This window comes from Euprymna scolopes, chromosome 2 (assembly GCF_053919585.1).
Source record: "Euprymna scolopes isolate OS-2025 chromosome 2, ASM5391958v1, whole genome shotgun sequence".
NCBI lineage: Eukaryota > Metazoa > Mollusca > Cephalopoda > Sepiida > Sepiolidae > Euprymna > Euprymna scolopes.
In genome coordinates this window covers 130382137-130407599 of record NC_136483.1, presented here as the reverse complement: position 1 = coordinate 130407599, position 25463 = coordinate 130382137, and the positions used below count along the sequence as shown (strand labels likewise).

At 33.0% G+C, this 25463-nt stretch overlaps 2 long non-coding RNA genes across 2 annotated transcripts in view; one reads left to right on the top strand and one right to left on the bottom strand.

Annotated features, from left to right (window-relative positions):
- Positions 1 to 9150, top strand: part of LOC145296079 (uncharacterized) — a 30934-nt gene extending 21784 nt beyond the window's left edge. The window contains exon 2 of the long non-coding RNA XR_013869957.1: positions 8001 to 9150. This is a non-coding gene — a long non-coding RNA (uncharacterized LOC145296079). The remainder of the gene's footprint in view (positions 1 to 8000) is intronic.
- A 5774-nt stretch (positions 9151 to 14924) lies between these two features.
- LOC145296087 (uncharacterized) overlaps positions 14925 to 25463 on the bottom strand; it is a 103455-nt gene continuing 92916 nt past the window's right edge. Inside the window, exon 2 of the long non-coding RNA XR_013869959.1 lies at positions 14925 to 17027. This is a non-coding gene — a long non-coding RNA (uncharacterized LOC145296087). The remainder of the gene's footprint in view (positions 17028 to 25463) is intronic.

The window sequence follows — 25463 nt, the reverse complement described above, 5'->3', positions numbered from 1 at the left end:
ATTTACATGATAATTGTAACTATAAGTTTGGTTGGTTAATCTTTATTTTCTCGACTTTTCCTGCCTCCTGACCAAAATGAGTCTAAATGTTGCATGTGTGCCAGATAGGTGATGGTTTCAGCCATGATCGTAAGATCAAGTTTTATTTTTTGTCTCCATAAAATGTTGCTGAAGAAAGTATACAGAGCACAGTTTCCCAATTAGCATCTGTGCAAATCTGGGGTTCTTTGAGAGCTTTAAGAGATACTGATACATAAGCTGATATTATGATGTCTTTGCACATATATGTCAATGCATTTTTTTGTTAGTTTGTTTTTTATTTGAATCATGTACAGAAATTATTATTTCAGTTATCTTTGAATTGGGAATAAACTGAAAAAAGAATTCAGTTTTTTTGTTTGAACTAGTTGTCAAAAAATGTGAGGTTTTCAAAATTGTCAATAAATTTGAAAAAGACATTTTTCTTAGACCTGTTATGAAAAGAAAAGTATTGCTTGCATTGTGAAGAAGAAATAAATAAAATTGTAAAATATTTTCTTATGTAGAAATTTCTTGGACATCACTGTTATTGGAAGCATTTCACAAAGGTAAAAAGATTGGGAAACACTGATATAAAGCCCCCCCCACACACACACACATGCCTAAAAAAAAACGAACCCTACAGCACATTTTTTTATGATATTTCATTCATTTACAAATCACCTTATTTTGCAGGATATGACAAAAACAATACCAGTGATCATAAGTAGACCTCAATAAGAGCTTCAATAAAGAATATTCTTTATCAATTATTATAAGATAGGTTTAGTCAAGAAAGTTCAAGATATTTTCATGCATAAGTTTGAATGTGAAAAGACTTCTTCCATAATACAGCCAGTGATGAACATTGAAGTAATTCAAGATGTTCCAGGAAGCATTCAGCTGAGTTGGTTGAAAATGTGAGGGTCAGTTGAGCAGAACCTGTACTCCTGTGAGACTTGCAGGATGATGCTAATAAGATATCTGAAGGAATGTTATGGGGTAAAACATGGTCACCAATAAAATATGTTTCATTTCTAGAACTTTAAAATAGCATAAAAATTAATTCTAGATATGCTACAAATGTTCTAGATTCGTGCAACCATCCCAAAGTTTGTGCCATATTTTTTCATCTTCTGATTCTGGTCATGTTGATTCTAGTGCAATTGGGGGCCATGGAATGAAACATGGTACTCACAAGCTGCTTATATGATAACAGCAATAAGCTGTTATCATATAAGCTACAAATAGCTACAATGTGTAAATGTGACATATTGAATATGGGTGTGTCAGTGAAATCTCATTGTTGACATTAGTGTTACTCAAGTTCAGGAGATCAGCTAAGATTTAACTGAGATCTCACAAACCCATCTGCCTATTAGGAGGACTCACCAATGATATCTCTGGCTCATCTTTTGTTTTTCTCCTTAAACTACTAACTGATTCTCCTTAAACCTGTCTCCTGAGTTCTCCTCAAACATCTGTCATTCTCCTCAAATCCGTCTGCCGACAGTTATTTGTCTCCAAAATATATTTACTTTTTCCTTCCATGATGTCACTTTGTGTAGCACAATACTCAGTTTTTATTATCATTTTCATATTGTCATTTACTTTCATATTATCATTTACTTTCATATTGTCATTTACTTCCTTGCTTAAATTTTTGGGGAGGTTCTGGCTATATGGGTGGAACAGCCGATAGTGTCACTAATGTGCTACAGATCTAAATTCTTTTACTGATACAGAAATTTAAAGTCGATTATATTTTTGAAACCAATTACTTTAATTAAATCTTATCTTTTTCTCTATTTCCATCTTTGAATGTGTGTAGTGTTGGGTTAGTTTCCTTTCTCACCTGAAGAGGGACTGCATGGTGTTTCTAAAAATGTGTCATTTAGATTTAAGTCAACATGCATTTTATCAAGTAACAGAAGTTGATTGGGCGTGGCAATAAGATGGGTCATTGGGCATCCAAGGATTGGATTTAGAGACAATACTCTTGATTTCATGAAACCAAATAAATGAGTCCAAAAAATGTCCAGGTCTCAAGTAATGGAGTTTACCCTTTGAAGTTTATTACTATATCAACTTTAATTAAAGTGAGATGTGGCAGATATAAAATTCTTAAAAAGTATTACTAAAAGCTTTGAACAATTTCTCACTTGATGTCATCAAAAGGGAAACTGGAAGTTAGCAAGACTGTCTCAGCATATGCAACATGTCGTATACTGTTTTTTTTAATTTTTCTCGTTTAACAATTATCAATCATCGTTGCATAATCAGGTTTGACTCTGACTCCTAGAGTTCCAAAATTTCCAACTTCAACTCCTCATTTTAAGTAATAATTTGAGTCAGACTTTTTAAATTGACCCCAACTTCTAGCATTCCTATGAGTCTGACTTTGACTCCTTCCCAAATCTTGGACTTCGACTCTGCAACCTTGTTATCAAGAACTCTTTCCTATTTCCAATAATTACATATGCACGTGGAAAGTAATTGTGCTTAACTTTTTACGGTTATATGAGTTTAAGGAAAATGAGTACATTACACTTGTAAAGTCACAATCCAAAATTAATTAAAATCAAGAATTGTATTTTTCATTTCAGAAAAGACCAAGTTGAGCGAGAAAAAAGATATAAAATGAAAAATACAAATTTATCTGAAAGAAGCGCACTCGTTGGTATAAAATTATGGGGTTGGCTGAGGTCAGAAGGTCAGCAAAACAGTGTTAATGGATGAGTAGGTGTAGTAATATAAAGGTTAAAAGGGTAAATTGACAATGATGATAGAAAAGAGGAAAATTGAATGAATTCTGTTTTTGTAGTTAAAAATAATAAATTGCTACAGATATCTCCAACATTGTCATTAAAAAGATAAAACCAACAAAGATTTGACAGGTTGTTGAACGGATGAACAGCCATGGTAGATATAGCATTGTGTTCGGATTTTGCACAGCACCACTTCTTATGAGAAGTGGGTAGAGTGAAGAATGAGTCGGGGATACCAGGCAATACTGGATTTTGGTTTAAATATAATGAGCAGTATTTTGTGGCACACAGACTTTCTTCTGATTATCTGGGTACATCATGCCAGTTGAAGTAGAGACTCGAAATGGAATCTCAATTCCTGAATAAGCCTACTGGTTCCTAACAACTTACACAACATTTTAACTAAAGTTAATAAAGACCCTAAAGTTTACTCAGAGCATCCATTCAAAGACACTGAAGAACTGAATTCAATAAACAAAAGTCATATTATTCAGGTATACTTCTTTAAAAGCTCCCTATCTTGGGTTGAGTATATTGGGGAGTGAAATAACAAACTTCAACCAGCGTATAATGCAATGCTCTTTATGTAAACAAATGAAGCTTAGGCATTTGGACAATGATCATTGTAATTTCACATACCCGTCCTAATAACAGCCAAATAGCATACAATTAAAAGTGCCGACTGCCACCTAGGAGATTAAAAAAGAAAGATTGTGATGAGAAATAAAGTGGCGAAATAGACAAGAAATGTGCACATACAATAAGTAAGATTTGCTTGTTTTCCATTCACCATCTTTACTGGAAGTGTATGGGAGACCCCAAATAAAATAGCATATTATTTTATATACTAAAAGTATGAGAGTTGATCTGATTCAGTTTGAGAATGACTGGATTTTATTCAGTTAAAATAATGTGTTGTTCTCTATGAGTTTATTTCAGCATCTACAGCATTCCAGTCCTCAATTACTATGAAACAATCAACAGCAGCCGTCCCAAGCTAGTTGAGAAGAAAACGTCCAGGTGTTGTATAGGAGAGGATGATATATTGTTCTCCAAACAGCACCAAATAAACGTAAATGTTGTGTAGCCACATATCAAATTGATGTATAGACATATGTTGTATAGAGGAGTTATCATACGACGATATATGGCATAAAAGGTAGTTATTATTGAAGAAGAATAAGATGCTCCATACCTTTTCTTTCTCTCGAGTTCTCCTGTTTTCACTGCTGGGTTCTGTGATGAAACATACGACAACCAACACCATAAGCCTCATGACATCATAACACCATAAGAATTTTCTTCTTTTGTGAAACCACAGAACAACACTTTATATTTTTAAAATATAAATTTATTTCAGCTGTCTTAATGGTATTCATAAAAGTCTGCTTATGTGTCTACATGCTTGTTTTTTTCTAGCCCTGCTTCCCAGACTTTGAATATGTCTGTTTACTTTAGCGACCAAACTCAAACTATCGACTGACTAAACTTCTTGTTTTTTTTCCTATCCGTTCCAGTGACGTCATCATCAAAAGCACACAACTCACTAATGTATGACCTCTGTCATGTACGCAACTGTTAAAGATTGATCTAGTTATTATTTTGTTTATATTCAACTTAGCTAATTTCTGTAAACATTTTTATCTAGAACCTATTTTTACATTCCAGACCAATTTATTCCTTAAACAATAATTAACTCGCAATATAAACTATTTTAACAATATCGCTGGATAGATAGATAAATAGATCGATAATAGCTAATCTAACCTTTTACCCCTTCTATTATCTAACACATGCCAACACAACTTAATAAAGACAACATTCAGTATTCACTAATTAGAAGACTCAAAGAAAAAGCTTGTTAGTTTAAATATTTAAGAGTGAAAAAGTAAAAAACATGTTTTATTCCATTATTTTTTATTCCATTTTTTAGCAAAACTTCTCCAAAATCAACTGTAGATATGTTGTATTCCCATAACTGTTTACAACTTGGCACTCCTAACACAAGTGAATGTTTGAACTTTAAACTACTCAACTAGTGTGGCAGAAATTAACAGAGTTTTATTATTTATGTGTACATTTTCATTTCTCCATCAAAGCATTTTCAGCAGCAGCAGCAGCTGACTCAGCAGTATATAATGGTTGAATTACTTCATTCAAAGCATTCACTCTGGCTCTTACCTGATTTTTATATGACGAGATGCTATTTTTGCTATCAGAATTTCTGCCAGTCAATCAGACAACAGTTTCTCATCTGCCTGATCATTCATTATCATCATCTACAGCTTTTATCCTGCCAGCTATAACCATCACAACAACCAAGAAAACAGAAGCAAGGAAGGATAATTAATTGAAACGGACTGGCAACCTGAGTGTGCCAAGTTTGAATCCAGTTTGCTTCAAAGAACACTTTCACTTATGATGTTGGCAACCTTCACATGGTCCCTACAGTAAATACCCAATATCTTTCTCGTTTGAAAGATATCAGGAAAACGAATGCCAATAAAAATCATCTGATTCATATGAAATGAATGATGCTCGACAACAATCTTCAACTAAAAACTATGGTAACAACCTATTTTTTTCTGTTGATTCACTAAATCATAAACACTTTAGTATATTTATTGCTTAGGAAATAAATACCACCTTTATATTTTGTTGCACACAATTTTTTCCTTCTTTTCATTGTTGTCATTCCATTTTACTTTTTTCTTGTGTGCAAGGATTGTGATACAAAGGACAATTGGTCCATCGTCTATCCATGCTGCCCAATTCCCAGTACAGATTGATGTCCTAGATGTGATGTGACACAACTGGGTGGATACATCTGTGTGTAACACAACCACAGAAAAATCGTCCAAAAATCGTCTGACCCGTTACAGTTTTGAACAAAAAATGTGCAACAACATTACTATTGTCGCTAATTTAATGCAGATTGTTAACAAGTCCGATTCGCTAAACATGAATCAGTTGCACCATTAAGTTTGACCAAAGGGCAAACGCACTTGGATTCCTGACTTTGATCATATTTGCTTTCAACACTTCTGCACATCAATGTTGTTAGCAACTCATTCACACAATACTTTTAATAGATGCAATTAATTTTCTAAGGGAAGGGCTTTACCTGTGCCTATTCTTTTAAGACAACCCATCGAATCTCAAAGCAGCAGCCAACCCAGCTGTATATAAATGCTGCGTTTAATCGTTCAAGGCATAAACTCAGATCTGCCTCCAATTTTGTCACCTGATGAAACACCATCTTCACAAACAAACTCTGCCACCAAAATTTATGCCAGGCGACTATGAGTCATTTCATGACGATCGATCAGATCTTGTATATAATAATAATGATAGCAGTTTCACGTCTGTCCGCCCATTCATCATCATCATCATCATCATCATCATCATCATCATCTAGTTTGTCTCCTGCAAGTAATAAATACTACAACAGCGACCGAAAGAGCAGAATCAGCAGCTATATATAAAAAAAATCAACAATTCTCAGTAAAAGATCAGAGGACATTTCAACCAGGATAATCACTATCATGATATCATGGTACAACTCATCTTTTCTTATTGAATCTTGAACTCTTTCTGAATAAATGTATGTTTATTTCTTTGACATAAATACCATCTTTATATTTTGCTGTACACACAAATTTGTTTTCCGTTTTTTTGTTATTGTCATGCTAATTACACATTTTATTTATTTTTTTTGTTAGTGTTTTAGTACACTCAACTTTTCGATCAATGCCCATTTGTGCCATCAATCCCATTACAGATTTAATAAATAATTACTATCACTGGATTTCCTATAAAATCGTATCCTAAAAAAATTGTGCTTAATCTTGTTACAGAGCTTTGTTAAAAATTAAATAAGATATGAGATCGATTTTTGCTATTTATAGATATCTGGCATGAATGCTGACTCCCACCATATTATTGTAAAACATCTCATACCAAATTACTACTAGGATTAGTTACTAATAAAATTATGAGTCCATCAACATTTGTTTCCCCAAGTCTTTTTATCTCTATAATTTAATCACCCAAAATACATGCTAAAATATACTTTAGTTCTGAGATTGAATCATGTTTGAAAATGAAATTATGTTTTCACTATTTGGATTAGCTATGATTTATAACAAGTCACTCATATCTCTCTCTCTCTCTCTCTCTCTCTCTCTCTCTCTCTCTCTCTCTCTCTCTCTTTCTCTCTCTCTCAGCTATATATGTATTTCTAGGGACGTACAGAGAGAAGGTGCTGAAGCACCTGCCCCTTTTATTCCTGTTTTACAAATGCATTTTCAGAAGAATGTATTATAGGCCTGTGCCCACAGAGACACGCTTCCCCATGTTACAAGGAAGGCAACTACACGGTAGCAGTGACACCCTAAGTAAGTCATCATCAGTGTCAATAATAATAACCATCGTTTTTCTTTCTTTACAAAATTCATTTGTGTTTCGAATTACCCTTTTTGTGTGTGAGACTAAAATATATTTGCGCTTCTTTGTTGTCATGCTGTCCTCGTCATCAAAAAAACTATTAAAAAATTGGTATTTAAGCAGAATAAGGAGAACGCTATCGTTAGAATTTTCTGGGTACTTTACAGAAATGGCAGAAAGTTGCCCAAACTAGCGCCAGCATTGGTTTATTAGAACTAAAAAGGCTTGTGCAGTTTTATAAAGACATTAGTAAAAATCACAGATAAAATTATAATGTATGTACCTGTGACAGAAATAAATTATAAAAAACTCTGTATGATAATAGGGCAGATGCTTTTTTAAAAAAATTTTAATTAAAATAACGTTAAAATTGTACAAATAGCACTTTTGGCATAACATTTTGCTATCTCACATTTGATCGGCGCTGATATATCTACAATTTTATTATCTTATGCTAAATACAAACTACTTGATCATTTTACAATCACCAAACAAAAGTCTAAATATTTCGTTAGAACAAATAAACTAATTAATACAATACAAGACTATTTTTTGATTGCTATCTGTTATTCCAAAATTAAATATTTATTTCCTATTTACTGAATTTGCCTACATTTGCACAAAAATATATCACCCAACTTTGGTGCAGCACTTTCTGGCATTTTATGCCCAGAAATTTACGATTATATCTCCATCCTTATTCAACAAAAATATCAATAATTTGATACTTCAATCACCTACATTTTTATAACAATTATTTCTTTCCAGGTTCTATTGCATCTAATCATCTACAGTATGCCACGGAAGGAGAGAAGAAAAAAGGAGCAGGAACAGAACAGACAAGATGCTGCCAAAGATAACAGAAATCTTTATGACTGGATGAAGCCTAGAGTGGCATCTTCAACATCAGAGCAAGTGGAAGACTTGGAGGACTGGAAGGAGACTCAAGAGGGTGAAGATATGGAAACAGTTAATGAGCCAAATGAAGCTGTGATTCCTGGACAAGGCAGAAGAAAAAACAAATGCTTGTAAGATACAAGTATAGTGCTACATCTGCTATGGAGGACCACATGAGAGCATTTTATATGTTTTTACATACAATATCACAGGACCTACAATGAAGATTTAAAGGTGGGGACAACACAACATGGGGTATCTAAAATGCCTTCCATTGCATGACAGTCCAAGATAACTAAAAAGAACTTATGAATGAAGAAGCATTCACGTCATTGCAAAAGTTATACTAGTTTTATGAGCTAGAAGAAGTAGACAAGCTGCAGGTGGAATTGGAGCCATTCTATTACTCATTTCCATGCCTGTCACTGAACACTGCTGAACTTGATGAAGGAAACAATGGCTAGGAGATATTTCTACTTATGTTTGAACTTTTAATAATTTATGCCATTATACCCGTCACAACCGCAACAGTGGAAAAGATCTTCTCTAAACTCACGCTGGTGAAGACAAAGCTGCGCAACCTGTGTAATGAGGAGAGATTATCTGGTATTTTGTTGCTAACAATTGAAAAGGATGTTAAAATCAACAACAGTGAAGTTATGAGCATATTCAAATAGCACACATATGGATTCTCTTATAAATATAAACTGATAAGCTCTGGTTAATAGCATATTGTATTAATCATACAGATGGATTTTCTTGCAATCACGTATAAATAATAAATGTTTTTTCTTTAAATAAACTCCCTAGTTCTACTGATAATCAGTACAATAGACTTTATGCTCATTATTATATTTTGCCCTTTTTTCACTTGAGCACCTGCCCTGAAAAATTTCTCTGCACGTCACTTGTTTCTATCACCTTTTCTCACTGTATTGTTGGTTCAACCGTTCACTAATACTTCTAAATGTCTCTAAGAATTTAGAGAAAAAGTAACTCTTTTATCAGAATAATCATTAAATTTTCAGATGTATGTTTGTAAACACCATAAACACATATGTAAATTAGATAGCAAAATAATATGTCACATTACATCTAAATAATAATAATAATTATTATTATTATTAGGTTAGTGCAAATATAATGTTTTTGGACGTTCAAGTTCAAAAGATCATAACTCCTTTCATAATAAACTTCATCAATCAAAATGAGACACATTTTTGCAAACGAGAAACAAGTTTATTTATCCCATTAGCATAGAAACCCAGAGTTCTGGAAGCGATGAAGTCATTGAAGGCCGATTTGGCATCATCTCGGCTTTTAAAGCTTTTTGGCACAGAAAGTTGTTGAGATGCTTGAAAAAATGATAATCGATGAGCGAGAGGTATGGTGAATATGGTGGATGAGGCAGAGTCTCAGAGCCCAATTCATTCAATTTCTGCAGGGTCAGTTGAGCAACATGCAGGTGAGTGTTGTCATGAAGGAGAATTGGTCCTTTCATATTGACCAATCTCGGGCACATACGTCGGGGCTTCTGATGCATTTCATCAATTTGTCGCAAGTACTTCTCTGCCATAATCATTTTGCTCAGATTTCAGAAGCTGCGATGGATGAGATTGACTGCAAACCACAGTTACCATAACCTTTTTTTATGCAATTTTGGCTTTGTGAAGTGTTGTAGAACTTCTCCGGCATCCAACCACAATGCCGAATGTTGCTGGTTGTCGTAAAGGATCCACTTCTCATCACACATCACAATCCACTTGAGAAATTGGTTATTTTTGTTGCACAGAAGGAGCATAGAAGACACCTCAAAACAACAATTTTTTTTATTATCGTTCAATTCATGTGGCATCCATTTATCCAACTTTTTCGACTTCCCTATTTGCTTTAAATGGCGAACGACTGTTGAGTGGTCGACTTTGAGTTCAACAGCAACTTCTCATGTGGTTTTGCGAGGATCAGCCTCAATTAAGGCTTTCAAATGTTCGTTATCAACGACAGTCGGCCGGCTATGAGCAGTTTCATCTTTGTTGTGCCACACATTCGTTAGTGGTTCCTAGGTCAAACACATCATTGATATCATGAGCTGTCTCAGCAGCTTTTCAGCCTAGTTTGAACTAGAACAAGAAAATCATGCAAATTTGAATTTTGTCCATGCTATCAAAAAGCCTGCAAAAAAATAAATGAAGAGATTGAGAATGGTAATGAATAACATGATTCGATAGAGCAAAAAATGAGTTTCAAAATGATAACATGGCTGTATATATCAATAAATTAATTCAGAAATCATGTATAAAAGTAACATATGTGAGAAAACTATATTGCTTTTGCACCAACCTAATAATAATAATAATCAGAGTGCAGAGAAGCAAGGGGCAAGAAAAAAAAAGGAAAAATGAGAAGAGAAACAGTTACATAACGATTCATAAGGATGACAAAAGATGAAACTCACAAAACACCCATAAATGACTACAAAAAGGACAGTTAAACAGAGAGACTGAATCGTTTCTAACATTTGCACAAGATTATTGAATTAAAGCAAACTATATCAAAGTTTAAATCAATAAGACAAGAAAACAGCAAATGCAGACTCTGCAGACAAAGAGATGAAACAATAAATCACATAAGAAGTGAATGCAGCAAACTAACCTAAAAGAATATAAGAAGAGACACGACCAGGTAGAGAAGGCAATACATTGGGAACTGTGCAAACAACTGCATTTTGAACATTCAGACAAATGGTACAAACACAAACCAGTAGTTAAAAACTAGTTAAAAACGGAAATCATAAAATGTTATGGGACATGGAGGTACAAGGAGATCAGATGTCATGGTAATTAAGAAGATGGAAAAATCCTGCTAGATCATAGATTTTACTCTCCCAGCAGAGCACAGGATGAACATCAAGGAGATGGAGAAACATATATAATATATGGAACTGGCCAGAGAGCTGAAAGGTATATGGAACATAACGAAAAGTCAAGATGGCACCAATAATCGTAGGAGTACTGGGAATAATCTGGGAAAACGTTGAAAAAAGAATGTGAGAAATTGGAATCAGAGGAAAGGCATAGAAGATATAATGGATAGCAATAATGAAAACAGCTGAAATCTTAAGGAAAACTCTAGAATGTGGAAACCAACTCACATGAAATATGAATACTAACCATCAACTTGAAAAGAAATACAACAAAAACAGAATACACCCACAGAGAACCAAGAAAACCAGGGTGGAGCATAAAATAACTTTGTGAGAACTCCTAGTGAGTAAATAATAATAATAATGATAATAATTTTGATTTTGTTTATCAACGTCTCTCTGGAAAGGGATAAGATTCATTTCCAGAGGATTTCCCTTAATCCCAGCTTCAAACCAGGAGCTTCAAAGATCAAGGGTTTTCCTAAGGATGTTGGTGGTACCTACAATTGCAGAGGTCTGAAGGCCGCCTAAAACATCGGGGAGCTGTAGTTTTTTTTCAATTGTCCTTCCAGACAATTTACTCCTAGTGTACCAACTATGACCGGGATTATTTGTGTTTTAACCCCGTGTTTACACCTCATTTCCATGGCCAATGGAGCATAATTGCTCCACTTCTCATTCTACTTCTCTCTCACATTCCTGTCCCAGGGTACTGAAAAGTCTACAATCTGCCAGTTTTTGAGACCTTGTCAATGACAACCAAATCCAGACGATTATGTTCCAATTGCTTGGTCGTTATGACACTTTTGTCCCACCATACCTCTACCTTGCCATCTTCACTTATTCTCACTTCATCAGGCACCTCCTCAAACCATTTTCCAGCACACTTCACCCCAACCCTTATATCTGGAGTCCCATGCGATCGTGTATTTTGCGGTACTCTCTCTGTGCCAGTCCACTACACCCTGCTGCAAGGTGCGCAATTAACTCTGAGGTCTTACCACAAATCCGGCATTCTGCAGCAACTTCCTCTCCTAGAACCACTTTTTTTAACAATCATGTTCCTAATGCCTGCTCTTGTGCTGCACAAACAAAAGCTTCAATACTCTTAGCCAGATACCCAGCTCTAAGCCATTGCCATGATCTTTCATCAGCCACTTCTGCATTATCCTGGAAGAACCTTCCATGCATTTTCTTCTTAGCCAGTTCCTCTGCCCTTTCTCTAATCAGCCTTGGTCTCACATACCTCCACTTCATTGGCCACAAGCATCCACTCCTCACTTCTAACCACATGCTCCTTCAACGACATCTCCTCTGTTCTAACACAATCTTTTACACTTTTCAATCCTCTCCCACCGTCTTTCCTCTTTTGATACAGTCTTGCTATGCTACTTCGAATATGAAATATACTAAACATTGATAAAACTTTTCTTGTTTTGATATCCATGGCATGCAAATCCTTGTTAGACCATTCAAAAATTCCCGCACTGTATCTCAAAACACTGACTGCCCATGCATTCACTGCTTTCATTAGGTTTCCTCCATACAGTTTCGGCTTTGCAATTAGTTTCACTCTTCTAAGATACTCCTTCCTGACTTTCTCCTTCATTTCTCTGTTCATGATGCTTACACCCTCCAATACTCCCAAATACTTATACCCTGTATCTTCTATTTCTTTCATGATTTCTCCATTTGGCAGTACTATTCCATTCGAATGAACCTTTACTCCTCTTTTCATCACCAGCACCGCGCATTTACTAATCCCAAACTCCATCCCAATGTCTTCTGAGTATGTCCCCACAAGTTCTACCAGTCTCTCCATTTCCTTTTCATTTCTACTGAATATTTTCAAATCATCCATAAACAGTAGATGGTTGAGGCGTCTGTCACCAGATCCAAAGTTATACCCCAGTTTTTTAATAATAATAAAAAAATAAAAAAAAAAAGGACTAGAAAATAATATCTGACTGGACCAAAAACGCTTATAAAAACTAAATTATATAGCAGAAATCTAGGAATAAATACTTGGACAGTAGTAACATATTCTGGACCATTTGTAGGTTTAGAAATACTAATCACTACAGCTAGATACACCGTCAAAATGAACATGACATGAAAATTTGCAGGCTTTCTGAAGATTACAATACTATTCTATGGCTTAAATTTTATGACAATTGGTAAAAAAGAGCCAATATTTTTAAATCAATAAAATATGCACAAATATGCCTAGATTTGTATATAGAGTGTCCTGGCAGGCCAGCTTCAGTTTTGCTGCTTTGGTTATCTCCCCTGTGGCTTTACCATGCTACTAATAGATATACCATAATTTTGGCCAATTTTATAAGTTCCAAATTTCAGTGACTATTGATCAGAATTTAACAAATGAAGGCTCGTTGGAAAGCTAATGTGCATGTGACATTTGGTGTGTAATTTTTTTTTTTTTTTTTTACATATTTTCGAATTATATACATTATTCTTTTTAATGTCTTTCTTGATTACTGTATACAATTCATTTGATAAGTCTTTGGTTGTGTTTCATAAACAGATTTATTGTTAAGAAATTTCGTATGACACATTTTCGTTTCTTGGACTTTTTTCAGATTACATATTTTATAATTAAAAATGTTATTTGATAAATTCCAAGGTTTAAAACTGTTCATCCAGTTCAAACCAAATAAATTTTTCAGATATTTTTTAGAATTTTTTCAATTTTTTAATAGTACTGTTCTAATTTACTGGTACAAATTTTTAATAGTAGTTCAAATTTGCTGGCACAATTTTTAATAGTACCGTTCACATTTACTGGTAAATATAATTCTCCAATAAAATCAATCTTATTGCCAGTCACCCTGTGGGCTGACTTTATTGTTTTCTGCAAAGTCAGTTTATTAAATTTCCACATATGCAAATTTATAATTGAAAGTTTCAACCCAGTGTCCAACTGTAATTTCATTGTTTTATTGAATGTCTTGACTATTCTGGATTTGCATCAATTTTCGCCTGACTTTTTGTTGAATTTTGTCTATCTGATTCTATTTTTTGTTTTGCATTTGCTTCTACAATGTGACATTTTATGACCAAGCTTGCTAAAGTTTTGACAATTTTTATTCCTAAATGGGCAGAATTTTTCCCAGTATAATTTTCTGCATCGATTACTAAGTCTCAGGGGTAATTTCTTTTGTTTCTAATATGATCCACTCGTTTTGAAAATGTGACTAACCATTTTCTCTTTTCTCTTTTGTAGAGAAATAATTCTTTCATTGTTGTTGTTGTTGTTGTTGTTGTTGTTGTTGTTGTAACATACAAAGAATAATTTCTTTAAAGTCGTCCATCTTGTAGACTTTTTTTTTTTCAAGAGTGAAATTTTCTTACATGAGAAAAAACGCTGTAATATTACTAATTATAGTTTAACGCAGTATGTCGAAACAGTTTACAGTTGTTTTTCTGAGAGGACAAAAAAAAACGTTTTAATAGAGAAAACCGTGCTTACTGTTTTATTCTCTTTAATTTTTATGGCATATTTTTGCACACAGTTTTGAGAATTTTTTTTTAGTGTCTGGCAAAACGATTGTTTTTTCTTTTTTTATACCATCAGTTGAAAGACTTTTGCAGTGTTTTCATAGTCCGAGTTGAAAGAGTATTTTTTCATTGGGGATGCTAAACCGTTGTTTAATATATTTGGTGTGTAATTATTAGTATAATTTTTATCCTTTTCCTTTTTTGTTTAGAACGGATTTTTTTGTTGATGGTTTTTTGAGAATTTGAGTTCTTTGTTGCCAAGATGTTGCGAGTATCCCTTTGTGAATTTGAGTTCCTCGTCGATAAGATGTTGTGGCCCAGAAAGGTCACTAAAGAAGACACAGACATGGGTATAGGTTAGAAAAAGGTATTTTTATTGAGAACAAAACAGAGTATATAGAGAATAATCGCAGCTGTTAACAAATATGGTGTACTACGAAGTACACACACCACAAGAGTCAGTTGTACTCACATTTATACAGTTTGGAAAAGTTCATTATAGTTTCCACACTACACCCTATCCAGATGGTTACATCAGCTAGTAAGTGGCCGATGACCTCCCAATCCTCTATTCTTTGAAGTTCTGAAGAAATCTACTGCGTTTATTAAAACTGGCACTCCTATATGCTAAAATTGGCTCCCTGGGCATTAATAAACCCACATATCTGCATGTCTCAGTGTGACTCAGGAAAATGATATTTTAAAAAATAGAGAGAAAAAAAGACATTATGCCTATTTATTTTTTATTACCCATGACCAATTTTATATGGAAAGAGATTTATTTTGGTTTCACAAGACTGAGTCAGATGTTTCAGCAATTATTGTTCAATCATGCTGGTTGCATTGACCAATAGATGGAACAAAGGAAAGTGCGAGTTTATATTATTTGCAATTGAATTATCTCCCTTTTGTAATTCTTATTTTTTATTGTCACAAAAAATAGTAATGGCAGTTGTGTCAGGGTTAGTACCAAATTACTATTTTCACCTTTTCTTGTTCAAATGTTAATTATTTAAATGTGAAATTGGATAATGACTTCATAAAAGTGGTGAACTTCTTTTGTTATCTCTGGTATCATATGTTGGTGGTTACAAGCTTAACTCTACCATTAGGGTAAAATCAGCCAGAGGTAAATCATATAAACCATTGCCAGTACTGGCATCACTGTCAGGTAAAGGGATATATTGGATGTTTTAGAAACATGGTGCTGTATGATGGTGAGTGCTGGATCCCTACCTAGATCTCATTCATCTTCAGTGTAATGACAAATGATCAGATGACTATACAGATCATACCCACGATCTAACCTCTAACATCCTGTTGATACGGCTGAATATACCAGATTTCTTAACAATCATGCATGTTGGTTTTGCCATGCCAAGAGGAGTGATATTTGGATATATATAAATGTAAAACCATTAACAAGGATTGTAAAATTTGAACAGAATTAATCCTCAAGACTATCAAGCTTGGAGACTAGGATTGCAGACTGCAAGAACAGAGCTTCTGTTTGTGGAACTCATTACCATGGAATTATTTCCTTTTTGATTACAACAGCTGTTTTCGAGTGTCAAGAAATACTTATTGTAAACTGTCTTCATAAGTAATTAAACATTACATTCATCACTTTCAATTCTCTAATGATATTCTTCATCTTTCAACTGTCTTTTCCAGTATGCTCTAGGGAAAGAAATTTGGGTCTAATGAACAAGTAATGTCAGTACTCAGGTATATTTTAAGGCCAAAAAACAAAGTGTTCTACAAAGATGGCATCAATCAGAGAAGCATTGGAATCAATGTATCACCATAGAATGTTAATGAATAAAGCCAAATTTTGCTTCTGAAATTTAGACAATTAGTATTAGACATCAGTTAATAAATATTCCCCAGGTTTCAGTTTCATTTGAGCATTTTAAATAGTTTTTATGGGCTATAATATTGGCACAAACTCCAATTTAAAAGTTCAAATATTTCAGATTTACATTAAATTTGATTCATATTCAATAGGCACCAATTAAACAAGGTTCCTTAAATTTAAATTTCTTTGGAAATTTTAGACAGTTTTTAGAATCAAAATCATGCAATGAGTTTTGATTGAAATTTTAATGAAGATTCTAGATATAAAATTTAGTATCATTATACAGGGTGTCCAAAAAGTTACTGAAGAGTTTTGAACTTAAATAGATTCGTTATTTATGATGATATCTTTCTGTAATTTTAACACAATCTGACTAAGACATTGGGAAATTTTTTAAATCATTCAAAATTCAAACAAGTTTTACTTATGAAAAATAATGTCTTTTAAATGTTGCCTATTTTCAGCTTCGCATATTTGTGCTCTTTCCAAAACATTATTCATGACAAATTGCAGAATCTCTAGATTGCGATTTAACTCCCTTATTTCTCTCCTGATGTTTTCCTTCAATTCTTGCAGGGTTTGAGGTTTGTTTTTCTATCTGAAATAGAGAAAAAATAATCATTAATGGTAAAATGGCAAAGATTTTCAATCCTTCAGTGACTTTTTAGACGCCTGTATTTTGATTTTAATCTTTGTAAAGAGAGATAAAAACGATACAAAATTGTTCTGTTCAAGGAATTCATTTTACTCATCCTGATATTCTTATATATCTTTATTACAAGTTCATTCCACGTAACTAATTTGCAAGATCAGTGCTTCAATTCAGAACCAAATGTGTTGACATATTCCAGTTTTCCAATGGAAAATTCAGAACGATTTATTTTGTTATAAACCATCCTCAAGGTACAATAATTGATAATTGGTATTTGATATCACCTATGATATTTGAGATGATCCACTCAATAAAAGATATGATTATTATTTGGATTATTTACATACTTTATTAACATCTTGGATGTTATTCTCACAAAGTTTCAGCCAATGTAACTTATGACATCTTTCAGCTAGACAATCTTTATATATTAAAGGAATTTATATTAAAGGAATTTATACAGAATGTTGAACTAGACCATTTATTCAATTCATAGAAATAGACTGCCCTCCCTTCGTGGATAGAAATTTTAAAGTTACATTCTCCGAAATGGTGTGAAAATAACATCCAAGAATCATTAAAATAATACAAATTATCAATCTTTATCTAAAATATTCAGAAATATGATTATTATGGTTACTCACTTGAAGTTCTCACATCACCATTTCGTCATTGTTGTAATTTGTGCTCTCACTACCTGTAATTTCTAGTCGTTAGTGGTTTCCATGAAATCTGAGTGACAATAAACATGCTCAGTATTCCAATACTCTTCATTCCCTTCCAGTCAAGGTTTGAATGACATTATTCTTCCTCAATCTTTCCAGATTTACTGCAGTCATTTTCCTTGGTTCCAACCAATATAAGTGCCACTGTGTTTTTTTTTTCTTCATTGTTGGTAGATTTTTTCTTGCATATTGTCAGACATTATGTTGGGTTTAAGCGGATTGATATGTAACATATATCAATATATGTTGTTTGCTGGAGAAGCATTACAATATACAAGGTTATTACTCGAGTGAAAGCAATAACCAAGATGATAATAGAATGAAAAATGCAATAATGAAGAGAAAGATTAAGACATTATTAATCTCCAAAGCAAAATCGTTGAGTAATGAAATGCTCACTATATATTCGCTCGGGTATGGCATATTGTTGCTACATGTGGTGCACCAAGCACTAGTTTCCCTCTTCGACAGGGTGCAAAAAGAATCTCTTAATATATCTTGCACTATCTGCAAAGTTCGAGCTTCTGTCTCATCACTACAAAGTTGTATTTCTGTGCTTTTTTTTTACAAGTACTTCCATAGAATGTGCTCCAACGAATCAACCAGCATCAAAATCCAACTTGTTCACTGTAAAGGTTCCTAGATACAAAAAACTTTTTACTCTTTTTTTTTTTTGGACTACATGCCTTTGGAATTTCTTCCTTGCTCCCTGTTTTTCTGACTGTACCAGCATGCAGAAGTGTTAATGCAGTGTGAGCAAACACGTTACTGCATAACTCTCCACTTAAGATATCTCATATAAATTTGGCTCCTAATCACAGTAGTCTCTTATGCCTTATTTGAGTCAATAAAAACAAAACTCAAAACAACTATATTAGAAAGCACACATATGAAACATATATAAATCTTTCAATTTTATTTATTCACTTTATTTATTGGTTGGCCAGTGGTACCTGATTAGGTTTCTACACTCTAGGATTTTTTAACATACTCTCCACTTCTGCTGGTAATCTATGCAAATGAATTTGCGTCATTGCAATAGACTCTTTCCATTGATTCTTTGCTGACAATGAGTATTGGTCTTTACTGAAATTTAGGTGGCAATAAACCTTCCCAAAGTTCCAGTCCTGTTTGCTCTCACTCGATCCTTCAACTATTTGGTATGGTGCCAGTTGATGCAGACACTTTATTTTTTGGGTGGAGGTGAGGTTGTTGGGTTAAGTTAGTTAACTTACAATTTTGCAGTTATTATTATTATTATTATTATTATTATTATCATTATTATTATTATTATTATTTTTTATTTTTCTAATCCACTAGGAAGTCTCGCACATCATTACCAGTGATTGCTCGCTGATTAAAACAACTAACAGTCAATGGAATCTGAGTAACAAATCCTCTCAGATTTCCAGGGCTTTCCATTTTTTTTATTACCATTGCAACTCACTTTGCATTCTTGCATCAGCCGTTTACCATTGAGTTCCTACTGCTAACAGCCGTTTGACTTTCTCTAGAATTCCTGTGGTACAAAAATGGAATAGTATAAAATAAAAGGAAATACTAAAAATCCTATTTTAAAAAAATGTTTTTGATTTCATAAAAATTTATTAGAATGCATTTTAGTTAAAAAAATCGCTTGACCTTTTGTCAGTTCCCCCCTCCCTATATTCGTCACTTAATCAGCATACTTACTTTTTCTGTCTGTTTGCTGACTAATTTTTTAAACATGTCAGGTTAAACTAGCTAGCTGCGTTTTATTTATTTATTTATTTTTTGTTTTATTATTTGGATTTTCTGTCTTTTCCAAATCCATTTACTATTTCAAAACTCTAACTCAACGATTTTTTGGGGGACGAGATGTAAAACGATGTGCTTCCTCAATCTTGTTTTAATTGCTTTGATTTCTCCGCCTTTTTAGACAAGGAAACATTTTTTTTCTCGATTTTACTAAATATAACAATTTGGTTCGATTAATAAATTTAATGACAAGCGATATTTAACATTCTAAATTCACTTAAAAATAATAATAATACTCCCTCCACAAAAAACTGCAACATTTCATAAGGCATCTAATCGATTTTATTGCAAAACGGATTTTTTTAAATGCACAAAATCTTTCATTGAATGAATTTTCCAAAAATGTTTTGACTATTTTCTTACAAGAAACTACTTAAGAGAAACAACAAAAACGACAATGAACAACAAAAAAAAAAAAAAAAATTGAAAGTAAAAATATTCCAGTGTGACATGCAGAACATGCTAAGAACAGAACGGTGGTACTAGATATTTTAAATGGGGGGTGACATTCAAACTATCTTCCTTTCTCATAATATTTTTCAGTGCTAGGACTTATACTTGAATCTTTGGGACAATGTTGGCCTCGGGCATCACCAGGACATTACTAGACTTGTGCACGGCACTACTTCCGCCACCTGAATAAGTTTGAAAATATATTAAATTTATTCAACTGAAAGACAGAGTCAACTTTCGACATTCTGAAGGAAGTGTTTCATTTCTTTTCTAGTATTGTGGCTCTCTCAAGAAATTTGTTTCAGTAATATTTTAGATAAGATGGCCCTAGAATAAATGTGATATTGTCATGATTACAAGTGGAATAGATAACCATCTATATCTGCTCTCCATACTTCCTTGTGCTTAATTTATTAAATTGTCATTTTACTTTGTAGCAAATAAATAATGCAAAGTGCAGTATCTGTTTTGATACTACAGTATGGACGAAAAGTATTTGCAACACCATTTTTGCTCATTTTCAGGCTCATCTTGCATTTTAATGGCTCATTTACTATCGTTTGCAGTTAACTATTCAATATGACTCACATAAATGCAATTTTATAAATTAACTCAAAATAAATTTTCTTTTTATAAGTTCATCTTTTTAGAAAAGCCAAAAGTGTTTGCAGATTACTAAAAAATTTGAATTATCGTTAAAAGAAAGATGCTGACAGCCAGTTAAGAGTCAAATTATGAAATTACTTGCATTGAAAAAGTCTACATGAGATATTGCAAAAATTCTAAAGCGAGATTATCAAACTGTGAAACGTTTTGTCAATGAGGGCAAAGAAGAAAGGAAAAAACACAAAAGTATCAAACCAAGAGTGACCACATCAAGAGATTTAAGAAAAATCAAAAGAAGTTTGTCTGCAAATCCACACTGTACAAGTAAAGTTGTTGTTTTTTTTATCATGCAGAGGCTACCAAAATTTTGAAAAAGACTCAAAATTGAATTTTGAAACAAATGGCAGACCAGAGATCACCAATCAAATGTCCCCCTTTGAATGATATAACCTCTCAGAAGTGACTAGCATGAGCCACTAAGTATCTTAAAACAGATTTTCACAATGTTCTATGGTCTGCTGAAACTCAAGTAAAAGTGAACGACCCTGACTGTTGGACCAAAGAATGGCTTCTAAAAGTCCTCGTCTACAATGTAAACGTCAACAGGAAGGTAGAGGAGTAATGATTTGAGCGGGGATCTTTGGAAGGGAAATCGTTGGGCCTTCTCTGGTTCCTGATCATGTTAAAATGAATTCAGTGAACTATTGTTCGTTTTTGGAAGAGAATTTGTTGCCTTGGTTGAACACATAGAATAATGATATCAAACACAGCCTCATTGTTCAACAAGATAATATGCTAAACCATGCTTCTTGGTTCATAAAAACTTGACTTTCAAGTCAAGGAATCTTTGGTAATCGACTGATGAATTGGCCTCCTCAGAGCCATGATTTAAATCCGACAGGAAACCTCTGATCGATTATTAAGACAAAGATTCAGTAGTAAGAAAAATCCCTAGGAGAGGAATAAAGAGGTATATTTTCAAATTTCACCTGAAGACGTGCAAAATTTAACATCCTCTGTTAAAAGAACGTTGGTGGACTTGATTAAGAATAAAGGAAATCAATAAAGGAGATTAATGGTTAAATACTAGCAACCATACATTTTTTTCTAAAAATTTAATGCTTTTGTTTTTAGAATTTAATGAGATATGGTACAATTGCCATAATGGTACAATGTGTAATGCTTAATAATGTATTCACATTTATTTTTTGTTAATAAATAGTTTTTGCAAACTCTTTTGGCTCACTTCATTTTTCCTAATTATTACCAAAAACTCGTATTTGCTTTGAAAATTTGAATTCGTATTTTGATTTGGTATTTGCTTAGTAGATTTCTGTATAATAAGTGATGAAATGTGTGGAAAAGATAATTGTAGCAGTTTGTTAAAATTATAATTTACACAGTGCACTCCATCTTTTCTGTGTAAGAAATACTTCTAGACCGAGGCAATTTTTATTTGTGCTTCGATGCAGAGTTTCTATTTTGGGGGAATTGGATTTTCTCCACATTAAAAACCAACCTTATACTGACGTCATAAGGAGGGGGTAAGTAAATAAGTGATTTGGGTGAATAGACTTTAATTGCAGAAGGCAAACCAAATCAAATCGTATAGATCACTAAATTCAAGGGGGTTTGTCTCTTTTTTTTTTATGAATTTTCCATTAATAACAAACAAGAACTTGTTCAAATAATAGTTACACTATTTCGCAAGAAATAATTCATTTGATAAAATACTGTAGAGAATTTGTTTACCTTTGTGATTTTTTCACGACTTATTGTGATTTCTAAATATATGCATAATCTGAGGTTATCCGATCTAAGCGGATCTTTAGACTCTAAGCTTAAATCTAATATCCTCAAAGGAAGGTTAAATTTGGAAAATATAGGAAGATGTGTGTAGAACTGCAAACTTGGTTGGTACGATCACATTTAAGGAATTGGATGTTAGTTCTTGAGTTAGTAGATGTAGAATAGTTGATATAGCCAAGTCAGTTGACAAGATAAGGTAAAATCTAGAAAAAAAAGGAGGAAGTGATAAGGATAGATATGAAATAAAGAAAGTATCAATAAAGACATGGCCAGAGATAGGTATGTTGGAAAATCAATTTTTAAAAGCCACCCAACACAAGCCAGTATGTTAAATGGATATTAAAACGAAAAGGATGATTTAAAATATTTTAATAATTTGTAATTTTTATTTCATAACTTTTTAATTTTTATATTGACTTTTTGATTTGATATTTTAATATTTTTTATTGACGTTTTGTGACCTTTAGATCTAATTCTGTAACTTTGAAATTTTTTTAGTGATTAAAATAATGTTTTGGGACTTGCTTCCAAAAATATTAATACTTCAGTCAATTGCTGCTAATTGATACACACGTTTTCTTGAATATATACCGAATTAGCTTCTTTAGTGTTAGACAAAGGAGTATTTATGTAGATAGATAGATAGAGAGAGAGAGAGAGAGAGAAACAGAGATACAATGTTTATTATTTTATTAGAAATTACAAAAATGCAGATAAAACCTGTTTGAATATATATTGAATTACTTCCCTTGGTGTTACATGGAAAGGAATAGCCACACATACAGAGAATCACACAGACACACACACACACACGCACACACACAGACAGCTATATAAAATATGAGGCAAAACATTTCGATTGATTATTGTTTAAAGAAATGCTACTATATATATAATAAATATATTATGCTATCTTAAAAACGTAATTGAGAGCTGTTTTATTTCTCCCAAAATACAGAATTATATATATATATATATATATATATATATATATATATATATATATATATATATATATATATAAATATATATATATAAAATAAAACATGTTTTATTAACTATTTGCTCTTATATATATATATGTATATATATGTATATATATATATGTATATATATGTATGTATATATATATATGTATGTATATATATATATGTATGTATATATATATGTATGTATATATATTTATATATATATATTTATATATATATGTATATATATATATTTATATATATATATGTATATATATATATTTATATATATGTATGTATATATATATATATATATATATATATATATATACCCGTTCACATACACCTTTCATGATAAAGCTAGAACCCAGAATTAGATAGAATCGAACAATTGCATCGACAACGGACAACGCCAGACCCAAAGTAGGTTTCGATGTTCTGCATCTCATCAGTGATGTGCTCCGACATAGGCACAAACCCAGGTTGTCGCACTCATGAAGTGTGCAATACTGACGACCTAATCATCTGGGCCACAGCGCAATCTATTGCTATGCGTCGATTTTTAAATTCTTATATTTTTATCCAGTTCTACATTCTACTATGTGACAAGCAACGCGTCCTATACAACTAAGATAGTTACTGCTTGTATACAGGTGGTAGATATCACATCTACGAACATTAACTGAAATTAACCGACTCCCCCGACACGAATTCGGAACAACTTACTTATTGAAGGACATCACATCCCTATGAAGGATGAACCGCTATTTCTACATATATTAGACATTAAGAGGAAATTATAAATAGATATATAAATACCCGTTCACATACACCTTTCATGATAAAGCTAGAACCCAGAATTAGATAGAATCGAGCAATTGCATCGACAACAGACAACGCCAGACCCAAAGTGGGTTTCGATGTACTGCATCTCATCAGTGACGTGCTCCGACATAGGCGCGAACCCAGGTCGTCGCATGCATGAAGTGTGTAATACTGACGACCTAACCACATGGGCCACGGCGCAATCTATTGGCTATGCGTCGATTTTTAAATTCTTATATTTTTATCCAGTTCTACATTCTACGATGTGACAAGCAGCGTTGTCCGTTGTCCGTTGTCGATGCAATTGCTCGATTCTATCTAATTCTGGGTTCTAGCTTTATCATGAAAAAGTTTGTGTGAACGGGTATTTATATATATCTATATATTTAACAGGTATTTATATATATCTATAATCTCCTCTTGATGTCTAATATATATATATATATATATATACACACACACATTTTTTTCTTTTTCTGATGTATCTATTTATTTTTTTACGCCCCCTCTCTTTATCACTCATGTCTATGTTATTATTTTAAAAAATATAACATCTTCACCGCTCATTTCTTGGGAAATATAATATAAAATATTCCATTATAGAAGATTGTATTGCTTTTTCCATTTATCTCTACCCTCCCCTACAATGCACATACATGCAAACATACAAACATGCATCTATATTATATTTCTCTTAGTATGTCTGTCTTTCTGTCTGTCTGGTTGTCTGTCTGTCCATTCCATTTTTTTCTTAGAAACTACTGCGCCAATCTGGCTAAAACCTTGTATTGAGCTTTGTTATGATAAGGTTCAACGAACTAAGTGTTATGGTATCCGTTCAATGCACAGTTTGGGATTAATAGGGGTTAATAAAGATTAGTCACCATAATACCACATTTACTCTCACTTTTTTTTCGGAAATTACTAGGCTAACTTGAATAAAATTGTGTATGCATTATTTGGATTATTCAAACTACTGTTCTCATCTTGAGTGTTTTGGCCGATGTTATTCAACTACTTTATTGAACTCTGAAATGTTTATGTCGAATCTAAACAGAATTCAAACAGAACCGTTTATTTAATCCACAGGGTGGCTTGCTCATTTTTTGTCAGCCACAGAACTCATTTGAAATTGCAGTCTTAGTATCATTTGTATTGAAGATTGAACATTCAACCTCAAAATTGACACTTAGCACTTT